General features: G+C 46.1%; 1 protein-coding gene and 1 long non-coding RNA gene across 15 annotated transcripts in view; one reads left to right on the top strand and one right to left on the bottom strand.

Moving 5' to 3' along the window:
• LOC146859393 (uncharacterized) overlaps window positions 1–1,914 on the bottom strand; it is a 55,087-nt gene extending 53,173 nt beyond the window's left edge. The window contains exon 1 of the long non-coding RNA XR_014980101.1: window positions 1,549–1,914. This is a non-coding gene — a long non-coding RNA (uncharacterized LOC146859393). The remainder of the gene's footprint in view (window positions 1–1,548) is intronic.
• NHEJ1 (non-homologous end joining factor 1) overlaps window positions 1–22,015 on the top strand; it is a 1,170,625-nt gene that overhangs the window by 49,693 nt on the left and 1,098,917 nt on the right. For 2 of the 14 annotated variants that reach the window (XM_085650080.1, XM_085650075.1), the window contains exon 1: window positions 1,813–1,928. The exons of 8 other annotated variants lie outside the window; for them this stretch is intronic. The gene's annotated coding sequence lies outside the window, so the exon portion shown is untranslated. Of the gene's footprint in view, window positions 1–1,812; window positions 2,005–15,656; window positions 15,779–22,015 lie in introns of those variants that run through there. 4 more of the 14 variants (XM_085650070.1, XM_085650083.1, XM_085650077.1 and 1 more) reach the window with 4 other exon arrangements.

Raw genomic sequence — 22,015 nt, 5'->3', positions numbered from 1 at the left:
AACAGTGAAAATTATGTCACATACAAGTTAGAAGAAAATCAAAGTAGCCCTATGTTAATGTAAGGCTGGTTCTTATATGTGAAACACTACAATTTAGGAAAACACAGATCCCATACACTACAGAAAGAGACCACTCACATGTAATTAAGCCTTGGCCCTTCTCAATGAAGAACAATCCAGCCTGAACTACTAGGCTGCATCACCCGTGAAACTTAATGCGGTTGTCCTCTTCAGTGAGGAGCATCTGTGAATCTATGGCACATTAATCAGCTGGAATATAGTAGCTGAATAATGAATCCAAAATATTGTTTGACAATTAATCTGTGGTCAACTTATTGTGGCTGGAAAAATATTGTGGGACATAAATTCAAATGTAAGTTTATCATATTTCCATTAAAAAAAGTTAAAAAATATAGTATACTTATATATTCTGGTATTTAATGTAGCTGCCATTGAGATATAGGGCTCCCGGTTTATTTTTTTACATTTACTTCTGCATTTATCCATATTTATTTTTTGCTAAATCTATCGCCACTTATCCATATTGATTTTGGGTTTTGTGAATACATAAAGTTGAAACTAGTATTTTGGCACATTTATGTTCGATAAATGTGTATTCATGCCTGATAGGTTCCAATGATAAGAACACCCACAGATGATAAATCAGTGTACTTATATAAAAACATGAACGCGTTAGTATCAATGTTGTCCATATCTACAGCTGTTTAAGCCTTTTTACTAAAATGCCAATTTTTTTAAACCTGTTGCCGGTCAATCTGCACAGATTTTGGCCTGGTAGTCATGACTGACAGTATTTAGAATCTCTCAAAAAGAATCCAAATTCTGTTTATATCCACATTTTATAAATAAATACAGGCAGGAAAATAAACAGTTTTTTGTCTCTATAAAATCTGGAAAAGCAGAACACAGGGAGCCATTTTATATATTGTAACATTTCTGTTTTAAGTTTGATGTATTTTTAATGTTATTTCTAGTAATGTTTAAGTTTTCACTACTTTTATATTTGGTTTATGTGTTGTGTGGGAATTGATGATGGGTGGTGATTTATATTTCAATTTCTAAACTGCACTATATTTTGTTTATTTATTTAAATGTTTTTAAATGTTCCTAACTATTGAATATAATTGTTTCAATGTTCCCCTTTTAAAAATATTTATAGATATTTATAATTTACTATTTTAATGTATTCCTTGATATGTGGTGTATTGGGTGGATAGTGTTTAAAAGATATGTAATTTTTTTCATCTGAAGTTAATCATAACAAATTATAATTTCAGTTTTCAATATTTTGTTATTAAAAAAATACTCAAATCATGCAATGTATCATTGAGGTTCATTTTATTTTTGCATTCTTTTTCTTAAACAGCGAGTACTTTTTTGTGAAGTTGGGTAGTTAATATGTTATTATTTAAGTTAAATATATTTGAGGGTTTAAAGTATTATTTACAAGACTGGTCAAGAACTTGACTAGAATCGTATGTGCTGTAAGGAACATTATTTAAATGTCTAATAATGAATCATCTTTACCTGTTTTATTTTCTACCTTGGCTGCGGTTCAGGCTGTCCCCCTTATAACCGAGGCATCCGCCTGTTCCAACGGCCGTTTAAGTGTCGGCCCCGCCCCCGGGGCGGGCTCTAGGGGGCTCAAGTGTGCGCCTCCTCTGTGCCTTGAAGGGTGAGTGACAGATCACCGAGCCACCCAGAAGGCCATGCGGTTTTAGCCCCGCCTCTTGACGGCGGAGCTTGGGCGGGCTCCCGGGGCCCAAGAGTGCGCCTCTGCTTCAGGAAGGGAGAGCGACAGATTGCCCGGCCACCCAGAAGCAGCCTAAGCTGTTGGCCCCGCCTTCGGAAGGCGGACCTTGAGTCGGCACTCTCGACGTATCCTGAACAGTCTTCCGTGTTTGTAGGTAGGAACTGGCTCGCGCGGAACGTTTGAGGCGGCTTCTTGTTTACGGAGGACAGTGCGGTGACGGACCAGAGCAGGTGGGGCAGCCTTCACTGCGATATTCCCGATGCCTGGGGGGGCGTGGGGGTAGCGAACAGGACATGCGTGCCTAGGAGGGGCGATGGGGAACCTAGACACGGGTGGAAGTGTATGTTAACTGCGGAGACAGACAGGAGCAAACATTGAAAATGCAATAGGTCTTGCCTTTGATTAAGTTAAAGCCATTTGCTTTGTTATTGGTATTGTAAAGCAAAGCAAATGGCTTTAACTTAATGAAAGGCGATACCTATAATGCTTGTTTAAACGATGCCATGGGCTTAAACACACGTGTTGTTATAAGCCAAAACAGGCTTGGGGTGTATAGCACTGTGTTTGCCCATTCCTTAGTATCTTGGCGCTGCAAATGCATAGCCGATTTTGTCAATCGAGTGTTTTTGTGCGATTGTGTTTTATGGGGTTCAGGGCTGATTCTACAGAGTGTGCTCGTATTGTGCAACCTTCAGCTTAAGTCCTGTGACCAGAGTTCCTGTGGGTGGAGGCGATACCGCTCATATTATTGTGCCATAAAGGGAAGGAGTGACCAATTTCTTGCAAACAGGTACATGGTGCCCATGACAGACCGCCCAGTGAAGGTGAAGTGCAACGATAATCGTTTAACAAACGGACTACTGGCAGACGTAATCCTTAAGGGTGGGGGAGATAAAGACATAACCCCATAACATACATCAGCCGCCCCTCTTAAAGCGGCCATGTTGTTCTTTTTATTATGGACCGTCGAGAACTGGGTTTTTGTAAAACAAAAGAATGCATTATGGGTGTGGTCGCTGGTTTGCTTCGATGGGCAAATCTCAACGAACAGCTCTGCTTTGTAGCTGAAAAGCCCAGAAACCGCGTTTTTGCTAACCTGCAGCGAGGTGGCCACCTTGCCGCATACTTCAAGATTGCATAACTACATTATAATTAAGAGTGCTTTATATAAAAACAACAGATTGTATAGGTGCAGCAGTTTCCGCTTTTGTAGTGCTATAACAAGTGTTAACATCACCCACATCCGATGTATGTTGGGCAAGCTCAGTACATCCATGTGTACACATCTCACTAACAGCTTGTGCAGACATGGCTAATCACTCATCCAGTCCCCTAGAGTTTCTAACCATGGAAAACAGTTTCCTACTCACTCAACTGTGCTACTACCTTTCAGGCCTGTGGTGCATTTGTTGTAGAGTGATTAATGTAGTTTTGTCTCAACTCCATGAGAGGATGTGGTCTCCCGGCCAGCGCTGCCGACTGGAGATGGAAAACCAAGGTTCGAGCCTCGTGGTCCACTCCACACCCTGTGATTCTGGGCAAATTACTTAATCTACCCGTGCCTACATAAATAAATGTATTCTTGTATAACGTAACTGGTGCTCGTGTTAAGCGCACCAATACCTTCCGGTGGAGTTTGCGCTATACAAATCTGCATAAAGAAAAAGAGAGGTAGCAGTGGATTTGCCTGCTATCACTTACTGCTACATACCCTTAGAGGAGGTAGGCTACAGATAAACAAAGAAGATACAATGACTCTCTCCCAAGGGAGATCTAAGAAGATGGCCCCTGCCCTCAAATGAAGAGATACGTACTGCCAGTAACTCAATGCTGAACAAGAGGTATTACGTTTTGTATTTCACTTGAAGGTCAAAATAACAAATACATTTCACATTGCCACACGTGGAGCCTCACTCCGGAACAAATCTTCAAGATAGAGGGCCCCCCAACATAGGCAGTAGCCAGGGAACGTTACCAAGCTGAACGTGTTATTACAAAGTGGATGTCACCAAAATAAATATTTCGTACTAGAGACCCCAAAGCACTGCCTTGCACGAACTGGATTCGCTGGACCACTTAATCGGAGAGATATATATATATAGCGCAGGGCACACTGATCCCCAACCACAGAGAACACTTTATAAGTACTCCTTCCGAAAACTACCACAGCCCGAACACAACCCTGAACCGGCGCCCAAAGCGGGAGCAGGCAAGCTGAATCCCGAGGGAAGAAAGTACTTACCTCGATCTTCGAGTTGTACTCCAGGCCAGAATCGAAGGAATTCATTCCCACCGTGTGACTGAGTGGGTGGGGGGGGGGGGGGGGGGTTTGAGATCACAGCACTAGAACTGCTCCCGAGGGCCGGGGCAAAAAGAAGAAACGAGGAGGGCAGCAAAAAATGGGAGGAAATCAGAAGCTCAAGGTGAGCGGACTCCAAAGTGTTCTAAAGGTGTCGTGGGTTTGCTCCAATATCGCAGCAAGACCACGCTCGAGACCGGGAAGCGGCCGCGAAGAGAGAACTGCCTCCATGTCGTGACCCCAGGTAACTGTTTGTCTGTGACCGGGGGCTGCGCCTGGGACTGTGGTCGGCAGGAGTGCTACAGGCGGGGTGTGTCTTGCTGCCTGGGACTGTGCCGGCATTTATTAAAGAGGTCAGAACGCCCCGTACCGGCTCATTGAGACAGCTGCGTTATTGGAGCCCGTCTATTGTTGGCAAGTGTTCCCTTCACGCTTTGAGGACATATTGTGGCAGCGCTGACCACGGAGTCAGCCGATTGAGGCAACGTTCAGGAGCTCACAAGAGCTAAGGGGGTGATTATTGAGTACACTTCCTTCTTGAGGTAATCAGTGCGGCCCTCTCCTCTCTCTGTGTCCAACTTCCTGCTTGACTGATACAGGAAGAGGCGCTACAGGGACGGCTGCCTCGGGTGACGTGGTGCCTGTAGAAGCATTGATCTCTTGTCTTTATGGGGCCATGTGTCTCTAATTAGAAACACATGGCCCCATAAAGATAAGAAAGTGCTTTGCGACAGCAGCAAAGCAGGCGACCCAGTCCGAATCGTAGGCGAAAGGGCGTCAACAAAAAACCCTCATTTCCAATGGCAGGCCACCGTTTAGTATAAATGGTGATGCCAGCCAATGGAAATGAGGGGCGGGGCATCAAGCCCTCTTCTCAAACTCCTCGTTCTCAATAAATCTCGCAGAGCGTACAGCACATGTGCTGCAACGCTAGGCGAGACCTAAAAATTAGCCTTGGAGGCGAGGGGCTGGGCAGAGTGCAGAAAACTGAGTTGGGGAAGTAGAGAGAAAATCCATGTAATCATAATACAAGAATACATTGCTTCACATGTATTTTCGCGGTTTGTAAACTATTTGTTGATGACCATTTAAGTTAACGGAAGAATCGCTTCCTTTTGAGAGAGGATTTCAGTGTAATATAAACACTTACACTTACAAGCTTTTGAGAGTCTCCAAACTATCCAAACATAAACACACAATAACACCAGCTGACAGTGCTGCTATGCCAATATTGTAGTATGCTCTTTGCAGATGTCAGTTACCCATCCTGAAAACCTTGCCCATCCCATCAAAAATATAATCTCGCTTTCTATCAATGAGTTCATTCTCTAGACACCCTTTTGAGGGGGGGAGAATTGAATTGCTTTGAGATGTGTACTCTGATTGTTTCCAGGATTAAAAGGAGGGTCTACATTTTTTTTTGAAAGCTAGTTATGTTGATTTATAGAGCACACTAACCACCAGTGGGGGTATCCAAGTGTTTGAGTAGGTGTGTTGTTGTGTGGTCCCGAAGAGATAATCAAAGAGCCAGGTCTTCAGCTTCTTCCGGAGGGCGAGAAGCGAGGAGGAGGTTCTGATGTGTTGTGGTAGGTCGTTCCATTTTTTGGGCACAATGTAGGAGTATGAGCGACCTCTTTTTGTGAATGCTGAGAGTGTACGAGTAAAAGTGAGACTGAGCATAAGGGGTCTGACAAGCTCGTGAAAGTGTATGCCACTGTTCAGGTATGCTGGTCCAATGTTGTGAACGGCTTTGTAGGTGCCTGTCAGGAGTTTGAATTGGCTAAGTTTGTAAATGGGGAGCCAGTTAAGCTCTCAGAGGTGAGGGGAGATGAGTGAGGCGTAGGAGGTTGAGTATGAGTCTTGCAACTATATTCTGAATGGTCTGAAGTCTGTTTAGGAGCTGCTAGGAGATTCCAGTATAGATTGTGTTCTCATTGTTGAGACTACTTTTGATCAGTGCTTGCATGACTGTTCGCCTGGTGTTCTGTGACAGCCGCTTGAAGATCTTTCGTAGCATTTGTAGGATGTGAAAGCAGGCAGAGCTCACTGTGTTGAGGTAGTTGCCCATGATGATCCCTGGATTTCTGGTGTGGTCGGTGGGTGTTGGTGCTTTTACTGGTTCTGTCGGCTACCAAGTGGTAGCATTTCACTGACCAGTTACATTTTATTACGCTATTTAGTTCAACCAATGGATACACATATTTATTTAAGATTTAATATGATTTATTGACATTAAAGTACATTCACAAAGTGGAATTCGTTTTCAATGACGTAATGTCCCAGATACGTTCAAAAATGGAGGTACAAGCCATTTGTCTACAGGCCATGGAGTTTCTGTCATCAGCACTTCTTGCTTTTTCCACGAGCTGTTCAAACATGAATGGCAAAATATCCTAGTTTTCAAATGTTTTCTATATAATTATGGCTCTGCCATATTTGCCACATAATAAGTACATCATCTGCTGCATAATCTGACAATTTTAAGTAATAAATTGTTTGTAGCTCAAACAGATCAAAATTTACTGAAAAATGTGACTAGTGTTTATGCAAAGTAAACGGGCCTTTGCAAATGTTGACTTGCAAACACGACGCCCCCATCCAAAGTCAGCGCCCCGTGCGGTCACACCGCCCTAGATTCGGCCCTTCTCAAGTGTCCTGTGACCTCCGTGACAGAGTCACTGTTGCTTTAGGATGTGCTGCTCCATAGGCGTGCCCACAAGATTGGAGGTGAACTTCAGTATGAGGTAGAGGTCTTTTAGGAGTCTTTTGAATGTTATAAAGGAAGTGATAGTCCTGATACTGGCTGGAATGGAGTTCCAGATTTTTGGTGCGTTTTCTGCAAAAGATCGTGCAGCAGTTTTTTGTTTGCGTGTTTTCATGGGAATGAGTAGCATGGTGTTCGAGCTCCTGAGGTTTCTTGTCTGGCCGTCTTTCTTGAGTTTGGAAGCCAGGTATTCCAGTTTCCCTGTGTGCAAGGCTTTGTGTGTGAGGCAGGCAGTCCGAAAGCTGGCCCTCATTTCTACTGGGAGCCATCTTAGTTCTCTGAGTGCGAGTGATAGGTGGTCATATTTCTTAACTCCGGTGACCATTCTGGCAGCTGCACTGAGAGTTGTTTTGAGGGAGGCTAGGTGGGATCGAGCTGTACCGGTGAGGATTGCGTTACCGTAGTTGAGTCTGGAAAGCACCAGTGATTGGGTGGCTTGTTTGAGGTCCTTGGGCGGGATGAAGGCCTTGATTTTGTTGAGGAGCTTCAGATTGTGGAAGGCACTCTTCGCGGAGATCTTAATGTGATTGTTCATGTTCAGTTTCGAGTCTAGGGTGATTCCTAAAGATTTAGCCAGAGTGAGTTTACCATTGAGGGCATCTATTGCTTTTAGCCACTCTATGATTTGAGGATTTTCTTCTTTGTTGGAGATAAGGAGGAATTCCGTTTTGTCTTGATTGAGTTTAAGGTGGTTAGTTGATAGCCAGTGTTGAATTTCTCCAAGGTTGTTGTTGTTGAGTCTTAGAATGTCTTTAATGGAGGAGGTTTCCAGGTAGATCTGGGTGTCATCTGCGTATAGATGGAAGGGATTGTTGGCTTTTTTGAGTAGGGTGGTGAGGGGTTCCATGTATATGTTGAGCAGTTGAGGTGAGAGCACTGAGCCTTGGGGGACAGCTCTGCTGACTGGGTGTAGGTCGGACGTAAAGGTTTTGATTTTTACCCTTTGGGAGCGGTTGTGTAAGAAGGAGGAGAACCATTTTAGGACCATCCCGTCCGCACCTACTCTATCTTGGAGATCCTTGATGAGTAGATTGTGGTCAACCGTGTCAAAGGCTGCCGATAGGTCCAGGAGGATGAGTAGGCAGCTTTGGTCGGTGTCTAGGGACTTGTGGATGTCATCTACGATATTAAGGATCGCTGTTTCAGTGCTGCAGCCTTTTATGAAGCACAATTGGTGGGGATCTAGCAGGTTGATGTTGTCCATGTGTTGGGTCAGTTGATGGAGAACGCATTTTTCAAGGATTTTGGATAGAATGGGGAGATTGGAGACAGGTCTGAAGTTGTTCAGATCGTTGGAGTCTAGGCCTGTCTTTTTCAATAGAGGTGTGACTTGGCCGACTTTGAGGCAGTCTGGTATGACGCCGGTTTTCAAGGAGCTGTTTATGATTTCGCACCAGAGTGGGGCGAGGGAGAGTTTAAGCTTTTTGGTCCATTGGGAGGGAACCGGATCGAGAACGTGGGATGCGGGTTTGGAGGAAGAGATCGGTTTGAGAATCTCACCTTTGAGTACGGGGTCGAAGGATTTCCAGGATTCCGTGGGTAGCTTGTGTGTGTTGGTTTCGATTGTTGCGATTGGGTTTTTGCAGGAGGGATTGAGGTTGATGTCTAGTGATAACTCAATCTTGGTGACTTTTTCGTTGAAGAAGTTGACAAATTTGTCACACAGGTCTTTGGAGGCTTGGATTGGGGCTGCTGAGGTCTTGGAAGTTTGTTGCCTGATGATGTTAAATGGTTCCTTGGGTCTGTTTTTCGCGTTGTCCAGAGCGGTGCAGAAAAAGGTTGTTTTTTTTGTTGATGATGTGCTTTTTGTATTTCCATCGGGCTGCTTTGAGTTGATCGTGAAGGCTCATAGAGGGATTGATCATCCATAGACGCTCTGTGGCTCTAAGTTGCCTCCTTTCATCGTTAATGTCAGTGTTGAACCAGGATCTGGAAGGGATGCTCCTGGTTTTTTTTAGTTTCAGGGGGGCTAGTTGGTCTAGGATGGACGTCATAGTAGTGTTGTAGTGGGACGTTAGATCTGTTGCGGAGAGACCATCTGAGGAGATGGGCAGGAGCGTGTTTATCTTTTCTTCTAGGTCGCCCATGTTGATCTGAGTTAGGTTTCTCGTCCATGTGCGGGGGGGGTCTTGAATGTGGGGCTGGTACATAATCGGTTGCGTGATGTGGAATAGGATTAGGTGGTGATCTGACCAGTCCACCGGTAAGATATGATCTATTGTGATTGTGTCGTGTTGGTCGATGATGGCATCCAGGGTTGCTCCTTTGGTATGGGTTTCTTCTGAGCAGCGCTATGTGAGGTTGTTGCTCTGTAATAGCTCATTTAGGTTTTGAATTAGTGAGCTGTTTATTACGTTCCAGTGTAGGTTGAGGTCGCCTAGAATTAGGTTGCAAGTGTCTGAGTGAGCAGTGAGCAACCAGGTGTTCCGTGAACGTGGTGGTGTTGCCTGGGGGATCGATAGGAGGTGGCAGTGTAGTGCCTTGTTGTCGCTTGAGTTAATGTTGGCGGTTAGGCATTCAAATGTGTCATAGTTGAAGGTATCTATTTTTGTCACTGATATGTTTGTTGTTGTGAATGGTCGCTAAACCCCGCCTCTTTGATCTTTACGGTCTTTGTTAAGATTGTAAAGCCTGGGGGTACTAGAGTATTCATGATTGGAGGCGAGCAGTCGTTTAGCCAGGTCTCGGTGAGGAAGGCTATGTCTATGCTATGGGCTAGAATGGATTCTGCCATCTCTGTGGCATGTTTGCTGGCTAATCTGCAGTTTATGAGCATGCAGTTGGTAGGGGGTGTTTCTTTTTTTAGGTTTCTTAGGGTGGCCTTGGGGATGTTGGTGAGGGAGGTTGGGGGTCTAGGGAGATTTGGAGTGGCGTGGTCTCTTCTGAATCCGGTGATCATCTTGATCGTGGAATGAGGGATACCCGTAGAGGGGGTGCTGTACGAGGAGGCTAGCTCTGCAGCTTTGTCCGAAGACATAGCCTCCGTGGTTCTATTGGGTCACATAGTTCGACTCGAGCGGGGGATGGGGGCCAGCTGAGTGTGGTGGACAGGCCTTCGAGGTTAACCCACACTTGCCACCGCTAGAGTCCACTTGCTGGTGGTAAGACACTAGGGCTTCTGAGGGCTTGCAGAGCCTACTAAGGTCTAGCATGGGAATGTGCTATTCAGGAGAGTAGTTTGTTGGACTGGTCATTAAGGCTGAACCTAGTTCCCCAGTTCCAAATTTGGCAGCTCTGACCATATTGTCACATCCTCTCCCCCACTGAATACCATACTGCCCCATTGAGAGAAACTCACACCACCTTCAACTACAACCCAATTGTGCCTCACTATAAACACCTGGATGCCACTCAATTCAAATTACGTACTAGATCGGAGCAATATGCTGCCTAAAAAAAAAAAGCAGTAACAACATTCTGAAAAAAGCAAATACTCACATGGAATGAAAGATGAAGTAAAGCATGTGAAATATAAGCAGGAACAACATAGTTACCTTAACGCTTTTACACTCATTATTCAGGAATCAATGAGTGTTTTTGCCTGAAAAGTTAGGGACATGACTAGAGGGCCCAAAGGGATCCGTTTCACTGTCCATTGCTTATATTCTTACTAAACGTAAGCAGTATTGTTTAAAAAGTTCACATCCCTGAACACAGAGTGTAGGAAGGTGGATATCTGACTATGGTTACCCCCAACTTTTTGCCTAGTGTCTAGCTGGTTTTTCGACTTAGTGGGCCTGAGATCCTGCCATTCAGGATCTCAACCTGGCTGCTCTCTCTTTAAAATGGACTCCATGTACCCTAGGTACATACACAATTGAACTGGGTCACCCTATGAGCCCCTGTACCAGTGTACACTAGGTACCCAGGGCATTGGTGTATCTAAGGCCTACCAGGGGCTGAAGCATGTATTGTGCCACCCCTGGCCTGGCCTAACAATTTGACACAACTAGCTGATCACTCAGCTGGGGTAAGTTGATGTATCCACCTCTTACTTAGGTATAGTATACCTATATCTAACCTTAAATGGGACACATGTTAACCTATAAGACACTCCTATGGCAGGCCTTAACAATCCTGAAGGCAGAGTGCTTGGTTTCATGTGAGATGGTGCTCTGGCATGAGCTGAGCCTGTCTGCAGTGGTCGGAACAACTTCCTTCTACCGTTTCCAGATATCGCCATACCATATTCTCGTAAGTGCATTATGAATCTCGCGGTTAAATGCTATCTTTGGTTTGGCTTTATCAAAACATGTCGAGTAAGGTGTCATACGAATTGGAATACTAACCCCTCGCCAATTCTGGCGACGGGGTTAGCATTCCACCCTTCTAGAGGGACACGACCTGTACAGATCCTGAAACCCGGGTAAAATCAGACATAGCCTCAGCTCCACAAAATAGACGCTGCCACCACAGACACAAGTCTGCCCTCCTGCTGCTGGGAGTCCTTCCAGCTTGGGAGACGTGGACAAAGGGTTTCCTGCCAGGGGAGGTGCGAGCACCACCCCAGACAGGATTTTGTGTATTGGTCAGGTAGGGCTTGAATAGAATCAGACATGCCTGAGGCTCACAAGGAGCATCGGTGCATATGCCAGTTCAAACCGGTCCTGGGGCACACCAGCCCCAGACCTGGGGCGAGCTGGACAAAGGATTGGGGGTGTAACCACCCCCCTTCCTGGCCCCACCCTTAGGGAGGTACCTAGCAGGTAGTCCGGCCCCTAGCATCCGCTTAAAGGTAGGAGCTGTATCCTAAGACTTTAGACATCCTGGAATCAACTTAACACTAAGAAGAAGACGGGAACTTCGACGTTCTGCTGCACAGAAGACTGAAGGGAATCTCCCCTATGGTCAGGGAGTGACCATCTTGCTAACGCAAGCACCAACCAGCGAATCGACGTCTGCTTTGCCGCCGCCTCCTGCCGGAGCCCGAGCCCAGAGACCGACAAGAACTGGACCTCCAGACCTTTCGCAGCCCGATCCACACTCCCTGCAAAGAAGGAACCCGTGGAGGCACCGAGACACGTGGAGCCAGCCATCTTGGAAGACACTCGACAAGCTGCAAGCGCGACAACAGAGGCTCCCTCCAAGTTGTGCTTTGGGTCCTGAGAAGCCCAACACCCGAGCAGCATCTGCACCAAAGGTGAGCCCTCCAGCATCTCCACGATCTGCGTGGGGCCCCTCTGCACTTTGCAACTCGCCGGGCCTGCCCGGTCCCTGGCCCATTGGCTAGTGGCCATTTTGGCGAACTATCTAGAAAACTACGACGCTGGTCTGGTTGCCCCAGACTGGCCCCTGCTGCCCTCCAAAGGAGCAGCCCCTCTGACCTTGCTGGTCAGAACCACCAGCTTTCTTCATTTCCTGCGACTCCTGCTTTTGCCAAGACTTGTTTGCTTCTTTTGAGTCGCCGACAGCGAGAGCCTGCGTGGGACAGCTCGTGAACCGACTCCTGGACGTCGTCTACCTTCAGGGACCACGTGGCTGCAGAGACAAGCTACACCTCTCCACCTGTTTGCACCCGACATCGCCTGGTACCTACCTGGTGCCACGCCGGTCACTGGCTAGTGACTGTGAACACTGTCCCCTCTGCTTACAGGTCTTCTACAACTCCGATCCACCGCATCTCTTCTGGACCGGCCGCCTGCAGCATCTTTGTCACCAGGCTCCATTAAACAGATAGACGAAACCCGACGCACTTCGAGACCTATGCACCCGCTTCCTGTGGGTGAGGTAAAGCTGGCACTCCGGTGCACAAGTGTAGAGTGACATCTCTAAGATCTGAAGTCTTGATTTCGTAGTTCAACCAGAAGACCCTTTTAGCAGTAACTTTTGAACTTTTACGCACCCATTGAAAACCTATGGGAGCCCGCGTGTAACTTTCCCCACTGCACACGCGACCCGTGGACCTCCTGGTCACTAACTGAAGTTAGCTCCTTGTAGGCCCAGCGATTCTAGAGGCCCTAGGCCTTTTCCCTTTCCTGTTCGTGGTACTTATACCACTATTTTAGTATATGGTTTGAGCGGCCACCAGGGCCTATCCATATAAAGTGCAACTTCTGTATATTGTGATACTTTCTTGTTTAACGATTTGTGCTCCTGTGCTCATAAAGAGTCTAGGGGATACTTTGAGTAATAAATACATATATATTTTGAATATATATGTGTGGTGTCCTTTCATTGGTATAAAGGGGGGTTACATATGGTAAAACAGCCTGCTTATCACGCTTTAACGAGTTTAGCCTCAAAGACTGCTTAGCCTACGCTACCACTAGGGCAGCTAGTCCGGAAAGGTTGACTTACAACCGCACCATAAGGGTTGCTTGGCATGGTACAAGGAGGTCACTTTAACTAGTGAACATCATATACCAGGCCAACTTCTCACACAGAGGCACAGTACACATTTTATAAACAAAAATAAGAAAGACAGCTAATGAAGATCGCATTGAAGGTGTTCTACTCCTACACATCAACTAGGTATTGCAGTACCTCCAGAAATGGTGCACTTCCTCACTTGGGAAGAATGCTGTTCAAAGATAGACAAGAAAACAAAAATAGTGCTTTATTGGCAAATTCTGTAAAGTGGTGCTAATGTGTTTGGGTGTGATTAAAACCAATTTGGCCACTTCGTGACCGGTCTGTCATGCTTAATTTAGTTATTTTTCCTATTTTGAACCTTTTTTGTCTTCCTGTCGAGAGGCTGCACTTTGGAATAGAAAAATTTCACAAAATGACGGCATTTCCAGTAAAAGTATTTTTCGCTTTTGGATCTATTTCACAAGGGAACAAATAAACAAAAGGAGGAAAAAGAATGTGCGAATCTTTACTTGAAGTCATGTTTTTCAGCAAGGGAGGAGGAGCGAGACAGAAAGAGAGGGAATAAGAGGTATAGGAAGACTACACGATGCCAGACTACACGACGCCGGCATACAAAGAACAGCCCTAAACTGGATCCGGCCATTCCTCACCAGAAGAAGCCAAAGGATCAGACTGCCGTCCTTCATCTCCGAGCCCACGGAAATCACTTGCGGAGTCCCACAGGGATCATTGCTGAGCCCGACCCGCTTCAACATCTACATGGCCCCCCTTGCCGCCATCGTCCGACAACATGGCCTTAACATGGTTTCCTACGCTAACGACACCCAGCTCATCCTCTCCCTCACCAAAGACCCCACCACCGCCAGACTCAAGTTCCAGAAAGGAATGCAGGAGGGCGCAGCCTGGATGACTGACAGCTGCCTTAAACTCAACGCCGAGAAGACAGAAGTCCTCGGAACCACCCCTTCAGTATGGGACAATACCTGTTGGCGGACAGCCCTCAGAAGACCGCCGACCTCCTTGTGTAAATATAGCACTTTCATAACATAAACGTAACTCGTCTCAACAATGAACATAAAATCACATGTCATACGTAAAGACAAGCTTATCATTTCTGCATCACATAGATTGTATATCAGTAGTCTGAGTTTGGGGGTGAGGGAGCAGGTCCTCTATCTTATTCGTCACTTGCAGCATCATAAGTCCAAATTCTAAGTGGCCTATCATCTTCCCCCTCCCTCCCCCCCCACCCCCAACCCTCTCGGCGGGTGTTCATCTGGACGGGGAATTTCAGTGCTCCAAGTAGTTCTTGCTATTATTCCAGTTCATCCATAAAATTAGGGTCAGTCCTGACTAGTTTTATCTGGCCACCCTCGGCTACATACCTTTCAGCTATGTCCTTGAGCCACATTTGCCCCATCTGGGCTCTAGTGCTGAGCCAGTGTATCACATACTGTTGTCTGGCCAACAGCAGGATGATATCTATAACCTTTTTTTTTTTTTTTTTTTTGTCAGGTGTTTCATGGTGGGCACTCCCATTCCCAGTAAGAAGAGTTGTGGGCTATTTTGTAGGTTAAGGCGTAGCTCATCTTGGTATATACCCACTATCCGTTACCAGTAATACTGGATTTTTCTTCATGTGCACATCAGGTGGTGGTATGTCACCCCATCCTGGTCGCATTTTGGGCACTGAAGTGTATTTCTGAGTTCATGGAGCATGGCTGAGGTTCTATATGTACGAAGAAGAAATTGAATTGTATAATGCTAAACCTGCTATTGCTGGATGCAGTTTTAGTGTGTTGCCTGCCATTGCTTATCCTGGAACTGCACATTGTAGTCCGTTCCCCTCTTCGGTCTGACGTGCAACACAGGCTTAACAGTTTATGACCGAATTGCCTGGTAGAGGCATGTTATTACCCTTGTGCCCCCATCTGTCTGTATAAGTAATGTCAATGTTGTTGAGATTCCCGGTTCAGTATCATGAGTGCCCCATATTTTTCGGTCAATCTGGAGAATTGCCAAGTAATGCATGAATTGTCCATCTCCCACTTGGAAGAAGTCATATGCTCAGGCCCATATGAGCATGCGTCAAGTGATATACAGGTTAACCACGTCACAGCAGCCCTCGTTTTCCAGTGTGTCAGTCTAGATGCTGGAACCCAGGGAGGTCCCAATGCGGCATGTCCCGGGAGTAAGGCAAGGCTCGCTCCAGTGTGCATCAAACAGATCCCAGACATGCAGTGCTAATCTCAAAATCCTTTTGTCTGTCAATTGTGTGCCTCTCTTTCTGTATAAGGTCTGTATGAGTTTGGACTGTGTTCTTGATTCTCTAAGTAGGGCCTTTTCGATGCCATTATTCATACCATACGAGTCTGCCATAGTTGTAGTTGCGAGGCCTAGTAATATGCTTCCAGGTCAGAGATCCAGAGCTCTCCCTGTTTGTCTATACACTGCAGTGTCTCAATTTTAACTCTTCTCCTTTTCTTTCCCCATTTTAGACAGATTAATGCCGATTTGAGCTTTATAAGTATGCCACAGTGGATCGAGAACAAACTAAACTGAAATAAGTACAAGCATCTGGGGAGCACCTACATTGTAGCTCTGTCTATTCTACCCAACATAGAGAGCGGTAGGGATATCCAATAGTCTATCTGTTTTGTATATATGCTAAAGGTTTGTCTGGTTCAGTACTATGTACGGATGATGGAAATTGACTCACACACTCCTCTATTTACGTGCTATCTATGACCAAAATGTATTCTTGTTGTTTTGGTGACTGCTATTAGGGTGCACCAAAGTAGCGCTGAGAAGCGTGTCTGAATGCGGAAAAATTGTCTCTCCCCCCCCCCCCAATCCCCTCTCCCGGGGTTGTGTCCCTTTAGAGCACTGCTGAATTCCAAATTGAAGTCGTTAATCCCTTTTCTCGTGGTTTGTAATTACCAACTGAACTCAATTATCATGGTTCACTCCATTTTGAATTACTTCATTCCAATACGCATTTATTCTTACAAATGTTGGGTTTCCCAATATAAATCATTTATCCATGACTACGTTCATGACAAATATCAATCAAATTGTTGTTTATCCGTGCCCCAGGTCTATCTGACAGGATTGCGCTTTATGTGGACGATGTTATGTTTTTTCTTACAGACCTAGACAGGACGGGGCCGCGCCTCTTGCGGATCATGCAGATCTTTGGCGAGACCTCGGGACTCTATATGAACCCCCGCAAATCTACACTGTGGGTTCTGGGAGACCGATCGTGAGTGGGTGATTGGGCAAATACGATCTAGCTGGCAGCTGGGGGGTCTGAAATATCTGGGGGTATTCCTTACAGACGTGCCAGCTATTGCCTGGGAGCGGAACCTGGCCCCGGTGTGGGAGCGAGTTTGTACAGACCTCAAATGTTGGGCGCATATGCCCTTGACATTGAATGACAGATCAGCAATTTTTAAGATGGTAGCGCTTCCGCGGCTGCTCTACCAACTGCAGAATCACCCATACCCAATCCCAGCTAGATGGTTTCGACAGGTGAACTCTGTGCTTAGACAGTTTCTGTGGGAGGGGGGCAGCGTCCGCGTGGCTCTGCGAACATGCTTCTTATCCACCTACTGTGGAGGACTTGCATCCTCAGATATCCTCTCATACTACCAGGCTTCACACCTACTTGTCCTCAATGACTGGTGGTATGGGGATAGAGGAGACCCAGCTTATGCCTTAGAGCGGCGACTCATGGGGTCCAACACGCTCCATACCATCTTGTACTCGGCGCAGCTACGGAGTGGAATGCCTTCGGCCACACGGGTGTTATTTGCAATATGGAAACAGGCGCTGCGTCGCATGGGTTGGTGGAATACCCTAACTAGGGAGAACCCCCTCTGGAAAAATGGGCGCCTGCCTGAGCTGGCAGCTTTACAAGGGTTTTGGGGATGGGATGATATAGATATCTCGACTCTGGGGGATGTGGTTAAAGGCACGACGTTCAAATCTTTTCGGGACCTACAGAGAGAATTCTGTATGCCTCAATCACAATTTTATAGATACCTCCAGCTTCGACATGCGCTGTCACCTAGCTTGGAGGGGTTGGCATCTCTCCCTGAGTTCAGTCCGTTGGAGGCGAAGTTCTTTATGGGGGACCTAGAGACCAAAAAAATTTCCAAGATTTACCAATCCCTGGTCACACACTGTTCTACCCCACTTCAGAAGCTGTGCGGGGACTGGGAGAAAGATGTGGGCACATAGGAGGAGGAAGACTGGAGGGAGGCCTTGGCCGCTCCGCGAGGGGCGGCTATAGCGATGCGCCTTCGCCTCATCCAATTTAAGTACTTATATAGGATCTATTTTACCCGGGCTCGACTCTATAGGGCGGGATTGGTCGCCTCCCCGGAGTGTCTTCGCTGCGGTCGGGAGGAAGGTACATTCATACACACAGTCTGGCAGTGCCTCTCCCTGGACCGATTTTGGAGGGGGTTGTTATCCTGTCTCTCAGAGGTTCTGGGATGGGAGCTCCCGCGGACGCCGCGGCTGGCTCTGCTTCATGTTATGGAAGGCATAGGAGGTAATATTTATAAAAGGCACCTCATGCAACTACACTGGCAAAGCGTGATATCGCCAGGGTGTGGAAAGCACCGCGGGCCCCATCGGTGGCCGCTTGGAAGAATGGGCTAGACATTTGCATGGGGCTGGAACATCCTGTAATTGTAGCTAGAGGATGTCCGCGTAAGCATTATAGAGTATGGAAAAAATGGGCAGATTACCGGGGGTTGTGGCTGGAACCACCAGTGACAGTAGCAGTACATTAATGGGGATGACCTCTGATGCACGAGGAGATGCGGTGATGCAGGGTGAGTGCGTGCTATCATGCTATGATTCAATTGTTGGGCATATCGGTAGTAGCTAGGGCTATGCGGATTTGGTGTGACTTGAGGGGGGTGAGTGAGGGAGGGGGTAGTTGGGGGTGGGGGGGTTTAGACGGATGAGTTTGCGTATTTTCATTATTTATTTGGTTGCCATTTATGAAAGTCAGTTGCTCCTGTGTACCTGTGGTTTGATGTGATAATTGTCTTTGATATGCAGAGCCCTGTGGTGTTTATGCAATTGACTAATAAAATTTGTTTAAAAAAAAAAAAAAAATGTTGTTTATCCCAATACGGTTCGTGCAGGTCTTAGCCCTTCATCAGGAGAATTATTCCTGAAAGGAAAAGTAGGACGAAATTGGAAATCGACCTCCGAGGCACTATAGAGCCTACCACCCTGTATTCATTGCTCAGTTCGTGCCCAGATATTAGTGTATTTATTTAGTGTCAATAAAGTTATTGTAGTTTTGACAGAGACCAACCATGTCAACGTGTTAGTGGAGGTGAATGATATAGTTGAGCTGTGTGCCCGTGACACTGACACAAACAATTAAACGCAACCCAGTATGTGCAAAATGGACACATGCACGTTTATGAATGCCCCCAATGGGATCGGTGTCCAGAAGCGTTTCTTGTGTCAATTGCTCTCGCGTTGATGATTAGACGCTGCCGGGTGTAAGCCACAACTGGTGCAACAATGTGCATATCATCGGTGAATGAAATTATTGGCATGCTGATGTGAGTTATAATCTCCGGTTCGTCGCGAACCCAAGTAGTGCAAATAACACTGTGTCAGCCAATTTCTATCATTCATACTTCCTATCTGATCAAAGCACCCAGTACAAATCATGTCCTATGACAACATTTCCAACCTAACGGATAAAAAGGCGAACACATTTGCATTCTCTGACAATGAAGCACAAAGAATTTATTCTTTAATTGGTGAAGTGGAAACAACTACCTCCAGCACTCGATTCAGAGCAACATCAAGCAACCGATGTACTTAAAGCAGGAGATAAGTCAACAGTTACATGCTAGTACCCTCATTAGATCCCATCAGGTACAATGGATGCCCAGGGCACTCAGACTTTCATTAAAACCATTGCGATGCAAAAACAACTCTGAAATTATAGATAGATGGAACAAAGTTTTGAACAAATGCTTGTGTGAATCTAATCCTTTTAATTGTAGAAGAACTGTCAAATGTTGGATGAACTGACCAGCGAAATTAACCAACTAAAAAGCGAACTCTCATTCAATATTAATGCTGACAATTGGTCCAAGAACTTAGCTGACATCAACAACCAGTTAACTAGACACACCGAGGAAATCAACAAGCGTAAAGTCAGGACGTTTAAATGTGATACTATTTACTATAAACTGGGTGTAGTGTATAATTAGGCTGAAGTCTGAGCCAAAAGAAGACTGATTAAACCAGCAGGCCAATTCAGCGGCTGTGCAACAAATACAAACAACATCTTGAACTCCTTTTTAGGGGTAGGCCCTTTAGCAAACCACGAACCAGGAGAGGAAAGGGCAGCAACAAACATCACTCCTAAGTCGCTGCAGCGGGGGCAGCAGATTGTGCTCGTAAAAGAGAGACGTGTCTTTGGAGACTCGAAGAAATCTATTGCCGCTTCTTTGATAGTAAAGCCTCTAGGCAGTGTCGGCATCACCGCACTAAGTACATAGATGACTGATTTAGACTAGTTAATCCCGTATCCGGCAAATATACCAAACACTATGAAGATGCGTAATATCCTATTCAGGGAGGCTGCCGGTGAAGCCAAGTACAATAGGATATCATCGGCATATAATGAAATGCGGTCCGCCCAGTCCTCTACCCACCTGAGCCCTCTGATAACTGGATCTTTCTGTAGCTACATCGCTAATGGTTTGAGTGTTAAGGCAAAGAGCAATGGGGAAAAGGGGCAGCCCTCCCTAGGGCCTCTGCTGAGTGTAAAAGTATGAGATTTCCTATTGTTGACCATTATTTGGGTGAGGGGTTCCATGTGCAAAAGGCGAACCCACCCTACAAAATCCGGCCCAAATCCCAGTTTCTTCAACACTGAAAACATATAGGGCCATTCGATTGTGTCGAACGCCATGGCGGCGTTCAGGGACACCACCACTGTATCTTCGTCGATCGTCTTGGCTCGGTCTAGCACTTTGTAGCGCTTCCGCAAATTGAGAGACGTATTTCTGGCTGGTATAAAGCACGATTGATCCAGGTGTACCAATTTTGTGATTACACGCAGCAAGTGAGTGGCAAGTATTTTTGCCAATATCTTGGCTCCGCATTAAGCAGCGATAATGGTCTATACGATGGACACATGTTCTTTGGTTTCCCTGCCTTGTGGATGACCACTATCTTTGCCAGCCTTTGATCAATGGGGAGCGAGCCTACTTTCTTACTTTCATGGAACATTTGAACTAAATGGGGTGCAATTTTACTCGGAGCAAGTTTATATAGCTCGATGGGCAATCCATTTGGACCCGTTGCTTTGCCCATTCTCAAGTCATGTATGGCCTTTTCTACCTCTGCCCCTATTAATTCTAGTTCCAAATCCTACCGTTCATAGTCAGTAAGTATTGGTAGCGAGATGTCCCTCATTAAGGGAGTATGCCTCTTCCTCTGTGTGTGGTGTCTGGGACGCATAGATGTTTTGATAATAATGACCAAATGCATCTGCGATACCCTGCGGTTTGGTGAGTCTCTCCCCAGATTTCACCACCAGTTCCGCTACGACTCTGCTTGCCTGCTCCCTCCGGTCTAGCCAAGCTAGTAATTTCCCGGCTTTGTCCCCTACTTCATAGATTCTACTAAGTGTTGCCCTATGTTGTGTCTTTGCTGTGTCTGTGGCCAAGGCGATGTACTCCTTTGTTTTTTAACTGTAAGACATGCTTGGTCTCATCTATGTTGTCTTCTGGTAGGTTTCTTTCCAGCTGTAGGATATGTTTCTAAACGCACTACTGCTGCCTGTTTCTCTTTCTTAGACCCTGTGATCTGAGCTATAGCTGTCCCTCGAATTACCTTGTACGCTTCCCGCAGAGTCAAGGCAGAATCCACCGAACCTTTGTTCTCCTGAAAATGGAGTTCTCTGTCACATATTATTCTCTCTTTTATCTGGGGCTCTTAAGATACCACGGGTTGATAGGGACCGTCCCACCTATTTTAGGTTCCCCCACCACCAATTGGCACCAGATGGGTGAATTTTCCACTATACCCCAGGCAAGGTGTTTTGCCTCTTTAATAATTACCATCTGATCCACCGGCATTACAATGTAGTGTATTCTAGACATGCTTCGATGAACACCCAAATGGAATGTATACTGCTGCTCTATTGGGTGGAGCATCCTCCATGTATCCACTAGGCTCATTGCCCCCCAAAAGTTATGGATTTGTGTATGGGCAGGTGGCAAATCTCTAGATCGGTGGGATCTAAGGAGTCAGAGACAATTGAGTTAAAGTTGCCCCGACCCGGAGGTACGTAGGTGGAAACCAGGTTTATCGTACTTCCCTCCCACGTCCCAGAGGTTGCCACAAATCTACCCAGATTATCTGTCCATGTGCCGTCAACCGTCATTTGTAGGGTTTTCCAAGTCATTAAATCCACGCCCCGTGATCCAGAGCCAAATGCAGTGTGTGCCACGAGTTTAAACCCCCATCTCAACAATGTGTGGCATGTATTTCCTAGTAAGTGTGTTTCTTGCAGCAAAATCACATCGGGTGAGTGCCGTTTTATGAATTGGGCAAACGCAAGGAGAGCACTATTCCCCTTTTTTCTTGTCCCCTAGCCCATTTACGTTCCATGACAGCAATTGAAGTCTTTGTGTAAATGCAGCCACCATATTTGCTCAAAATATTAATTCGCTTTCTCAAGTTGAATCCCCTGCGTGTATCAGCATTTTGCGCAACAACCATCAGCCCCTCAACCCTGCCGTCTGTCCGTGTGACCATGTCTGGTTCGCCCAGTGTGTTTTCCTCCGTTTTCCATCTAGCGTCAACC

This window comes from Triturus cristatus, chromosome 3_2 (assembly GCF_964204655.1).
Source record: "Triturus cristatus chromosome 3_2, aTriCri1.1, whole genome shotgun sequence".
NCBI classification, from domain to species: domain Eukaryota; kingdom Metazoa; phylum Chordata; class Amphibia; order Caudata; family Salamandridae; genus Triturus; species Triturus cristatus.
Note: the sequence above shows the minus strand (reverse complement) of the source record. Positions and strands in the feature narration are given on the sequence as shown.